This window comes from Morus notabilis, unplaced genomic scaffold (assembly GCF_000414095.1).
Source record: "Morus notabilis unplaced genomic scaffold, ASM41409v2 Scaffold830, whole genome shotgun sequence".
Classification (NCBI taxonomy): Eukaryota; Viridiplantae; Streptophyta; class Magnoliopsida; order Rosales; family Moraceae; genus Morus; species Morus notabilis.
The window spans coordinates 10,320-16,518 of record NW_010364217.1 but is presented as its reverse complement, the minus strand read 5'-3'; positions in this window follow the sequence as shown (position 1 = coordinate 16,518).

Here is a 6,199-nt window from a genome sequence, read left to right as displayed (position 1 = left end):
GGGCTCGGAGTTATACAGAAAGTTTTTTGCGACGACATTATATCGTCACAAAAAAAATAAAATAGTCGTCGCAATTAGTGTCAAAACGACGCCGTTCTTCTTCACCTCATTAATATTTTTGAGAATATTCTTCAGGAATATACCCTGCTTTTTCTTTTGTGACGACACTTTAATAATGTCGTCGCAACTAATTTTCAGGAAACCGCCAAAGTTTCCGCCCTTTTTTTGGAAAAATTGAATCCCATCTTATTTGCGACGACCATGTGGTCGCAAAACACATTCGTCATTGATAGAATTTTCTGGATCTCTTTTTTCTGACCACACGTGTCGTCGTAAAAAAGTCGTTCGGAAAAGAATTTTTTGTAACCATTTTTTGTAACGATTTTATGCATTGTCGTCGCAAAAAGGAAAGAAATATCTGGAACCTATTCACGGGAAACCGCCAAATTTCCCGCCTCTTTTTGGCCACGTCACCGCCAGCTGTAACCTTCTCTATTTGCGAGGACATGTCGTCGCAAATATGTACAATCTAGCGCCAATGGTTAATAGCGACGATATGTCATCGCTAATATTTATTTCTATTTTAGCGACGACATGTCGTCGTAATTATATCAATTTTGTGCAACGACATGTCGTTGTAAATAGATAATGTGCCGACAAGTCAATAAAAAAATTTGTTTTCCTTTCAGCGACGAGATGTCGTCGCTAATATGGAAACTTTAACAACAACAAATGTCGTCGTTAATAATGTCATCGCTAATAAACCTTTTTGTTGTAGTATAGGTTGGTTTTCCCGGTGAACTGCTTCCCTCGGCCGAATCAAAATACAGCGTGCAAATGTTTGGCACATCATGTTTACCCCTTACAACAAGGCAAATCATGTACTGTACTAATTAATTAGGGTTTTTAGCATATTTATCCTATAAATTTGTCATGGTTTAGTAAATTACCTCCTAAGCTTTTAATTTTAGTAAGTTGCCCTCTCAACTTATAAAGTTGTTGCAATATGTCTCATTTAGACGACGATTGTGTTAAATTAATATTAAAAAAGCACGTTCAGTTAAAAATTTCAACATTTTGATTCAAATGTAACACAAATATTTTAATATCTCAACTTTTAACCTCTTAAATCTAATAAAAAAAGTTGAGCAAAATTAGTTAAATGTGGCACATTGCAATAAATTTACAAATTTGGGGAGCAACTTGTCAAAATTAAAAGTTTAGGAGGCAATTTGTTAAATTACTACAAGTTCAAGAGGTAATTGTGCCAAAATCCCATAAATTTATCAGTACATAACATTTGGTATTTTCAAATATTTGTTCATTGGCAGGTATTATTATTTTAATCATGTAATAATTGATTAGACAGTTGCAATAAATTAAGTAGTTAATAAAAAAAGTATTTAATAAAAAAAAGTAGTTGATAAAAAAAATATATGATAAATAATGAGATCGATTCTTATTACACGTCAAATTTTTATATTTACTAGATAATCACCCACGGAAATGTAATCAACTCATCCTTTCGTTGTTAACATATTAATTAATAGAGGATTTGAAGAGGAAAAATATAAATGCTATAAGATGAAATTTATGAACACCAATATAACCAATAACTTATCAGGCAGATCCTGCATGGCGAACTAGTCTAAAAGCTAGATTCCAGGGAAACCAACCTCATTTCTTAGTGGTAACGTTGTCTATTAAAAATAAAGAAATGAGACAAAAATCTCTTACAGATGATCTGAATTTGTATATTTAACTTTAAATTAATATTTTTTTAGTCAAATAATTAGATTAGTTAAAAGGTTATTAATTAAGAGTAAGTAATAAATTAAAATCCAGATTCATATATTTTAAGGATAATTTCAGTAATTTTCTCTTAAAATATTGTGCTTTTATTTTCAAGTAAAAAAAAAAGGTTTTTTTTATTGCAATAATTTGCACGTTTGACTTGCTAAGCCAAGCCACTTATGAACAAAATGACGACGATCAGCTTCATCCTGTTTCATAAGTTGGCGCTTAAGAAAAATTATATTGATTTTTAGCACGACATTTCTCATAATTATTAATAATTGACCTACCCAATTTCTTTGTATATGTATGTTATAAATCACATATATAGAAGGCAAAGAGAGAGAGAAAAAAACAAGTTAAAAGTTATGGTGTAGCACCAAGCATGCATATTCTATGCAATTAGAAAATGAAGCTCAAGGAAACAAAATGATTTTCTTATTATAATTTTAAAAATTTAAGGGCTCATTTATTTTATGCGTTTAAATTTATAATTTTAATTTTGTTACGGTATTTTTCTTTTATAAAAAATTTAAATTTTAAATATTAAAATTAAAAATTATTAATTTAAACACATAAATTAAACCTACTCTAAATCAATAATCTCTCGAATAGTGTTGCATTAGATTCGAGGGGGAAATATCCATATAAAATTGGGAGAAAATATGTGCGATACTGTAGTGGTCAACTTGGAGGGTCATATAGTTGCACTACTTTGACTCCTTTTGGCATATCCATATGTTCCTTCTTACTTATTCGAGGAACCGATCAATGCATATGGTTTGCACTAACCGATCACTTATGAAATCTGTGGCCATAAATGCAATTCCGTATCAGATAAGTTGAACCTCTAGTTTCAATCAATTATATATATATATATATATATATATATACACATACATACATATATATATATAATCTATTTAGCTTTTCAACGAATTATCAATTTTTTTTTGTTTACTATCTGTCCTAAAATGTACATCTTCAGCCCTTTTTAGTACATATGTCAAACTAATTCTTGTTTATTATTAGATTACATCTAACGAAGTTTAGTTTAATTGCATTTTCTTGTTCTCATTCTTGTCATTTTTCATTCTCATTTTTTGTTTTTAACAGATTCAATGGTTAATTTTTAAAAAAGAAATTAGAAATAAAGTGAATGTTGTAATAATATAATACTAAAAAAAAAAAAAAGTTTGACCCCTAGCTAGGACTAAAGCACTGCCTTTCCGATTCACCAAACCCCTACTCATATATTTGCCCTCCCAAAGCTAAAGGCCAAAACTTATCTCTCTCTCGAACTCGTGTGGGAGAATAACTGAGATATCTCATTTGCCTGAAGATCCTCTTTCTCATGTCATTATCAAAAACATTTTGTGAATTTGTCCCTTAAAAATATTAGAAGTTATATAAAAAAAAGTGTCCTTTGAAATGTTGGAGGGGCAATATTAATCGATTCATCTATTTCTCCGGGAAGTTTCTAATTTGTTTCTGTTCCCCCCCTTTCTTTGTTTTTTGTTTTTTGTTTTTTTTATCTTTTTGAATGATATTCTTAATTTTCCTTATCCAGTGCAACAGTAACACTAATATATGAGTATTACTCTCCAAGTTTTTTAAAAAGGGAAAATTACATTTTAATACTTTATGTTATATCGAAATTTAAGTTTGGCATCCTTTATTTTTGAAAATTTCATGACGGTACCTTGACCTTTTAGAAAATCTTTTATACCTCGGAGCTATTTTTTGAGACACGAAAAGATAAAATTATTCTTATTGTAAGAATTCATCTGTTGAATAGAATTTTAAAGAAACAAAGGATTTTGAAGAGATGAATTTTTAAAAAATGATTATGCTCTACAGGTATAACAATTTTTAAATTTTTTCCCTTTAAAATTTTGGTTAACAGATGAATTTTTACAATAAGAGTAATTTTATCTTTTTGTGTCCCATAAAATAGCTCTGAGGTATCAAAAAAAAAGATTTTTTAAAAAGTTAAGATACCGATGTGAAATTTTCGAAAACAGAAAGTACTAAACTCAAATTTTAATATAACAAAAGATACCAAAATGAAATTTTAAAGAAACAAAGGATTTTGAAGAGATGAATTTTTAAAAAATGATTATGCTCTACAGGTATAACAATTTTTAAATTTTTTCCCTTCAAAATTCTGGTTAACAGATGAATTTTTACAATAAGAGTAATTTTATCTTTTTGTGCCCCATAAAATAGCTCTGAGGTATCAAAAAAAAAAGATTTTCTAAAAAGTTAAGATACCGATGTGAAATTTTCGAAAACAGAAAGTACTAAACTCAAATTTTAATATAACAAAAGATACTAAAATGAAAATTTTCCTTTAAAACATAATAATATCAATGAAACCGTTGGTATTTTTAAATGAATGGAAATATATATTATTATGAATTTTAAAAAAGTGTTGACTACGGTATCATTTTCAAGGTGCATTATTTTATTAATAGAGTGGCATTAAATAATACATATTCATAATTAAGAAATAGATGAACTTATAAACTAGGATTCTATCAGATTAGATTTTCGGGATTGGTTTTAAACCGAAAACTTACCCAACAGCTTCAGGGGATTTTTGCTACGTTAAACTGAACCAGAAGTGCAACTCAATCCAACCCAATCAAAAAATATATTGGCTTTTGTCAATCACTTTTTGCAGTTTTTTGCGAATGAAGCCCTATAATTTGTGCGTCTAATTTATGACCTTTGAAGGCTCAATTTTGAACTTATAGCCTCATAAATCCATTCTAATAAAACCATAAATTAAAATAAACAGTCCATATCGTGAAGAGAAAATTGGGCAAGATTACTGTTAACTCATCTTTAAGTTTTGTTCCCTTTAATTAGATTTTTGCCATCTCAAATCAAAATTAATGGGAAAAAATGAGTGCAGAAATCTCATGTATATAATATTTGAAAAATGACATAAATCTTTTATGTTTCATCACTAGAAGGGGAATCCTATGTGTTGTTCTGACAAAAAATAGTTTAATAAATGTGATTTATTACAACTAAATTGAATAATAACATTTACAACCCATCATAACAAAACAGTGGTCGATAAAATTAAAAAGTGAAGTATTTATTATTTGACAACATTACTTTATCGTAATTCAACATTCTATTTAATTAATAACAACCGTCATTACGGGGGGAAAAGAAAAGTGTACATAGATTATAGCATATGTTGAGTGGATTCCTAATTAAATAAATATATCGTGGTGACAACATTAATTATATTGTTTATGATGCATGCCTTAGCAATTAATACATGTCAACATGATAATTACACGAGTGCATGCCTATCGAAAAATGCATATCATGATAACATGAGACATGCTATAAGTTACAAACAGAATATGCTTAATGCTATATATCTTGTGTTGAGGCTTCACATTCAAGATATATGCATTTACACGCAACCATATATTAATTATTTTGAGCAAGCTTTCAATTTAACTTTTGATATACTCAATAATTTATAGTGTGCATAGATGGAGCGAGTTTAACGTATTTTTTCTTTTTCTTTTTCTTCTTCTTCTCCTTTTTTTTTTTTCTAAAGTCAACACTAATTTTCTGACTTAAAAAATAAACTAATAAAACCTCACAAGACAAGGGAAAAAAAGGGTCAAAGCTGAGAGTACCTGCAAATTTCTTCTTTGTTTCAACTTTTTGAGGAGAAGATATGGTCATACTTTGGCTTTAATGACTGAAACTTGAATTGAGTTAACTCTCGTGACCTTTTAATCTTCTTATTGTGTCCCCCAATAAAATCTTATCATGTTAGTTAACTCTCATGACTTTTCAATTAATGTGATATGAGATTTTAAATGAAATGTCATTTTGATGAATATGATATATTATTAGAGGGACATAAAAAGAATACGAGTGTCGATTTCATGAAATTAGGAAATGTTCCTCCTTAACTTTATTCTTTAATTTTGTGTCCCTCCCTTAGAATTGTGTTCCTTCTAATTTACTTTCAAAGTAAAAAACTAAAAAGAAATGGGAATAATCTAAAAGTATTTAAAGAAGGTAATAGATCTTCATACTCTATTGTTAGAAGGGAGTTGAATTTATAACTCATAAGGATTTATAAAAGAACAATTTTTTTTTTAATAAAAAAAAAGAGGGATCAATCATATTAAGAGGGTCCTTCAAGCTAGTTAATTTTTTTTTTAAATGCTAGCAACGCTCTTTCTGTAACTCTTTTTGTCACTCTCTGTATTCACTGTTTGACACGTTGACTCTACTGACATGATATATTATTATTTAAATAAAAAATGAGAAAATATAATCCACATGTTAAATAGTAAATGCGGAGCGTAATAAAGAGAGTAACAAAAAAAATAAAGCTAGTATTTTTCTTTTTTTTTTT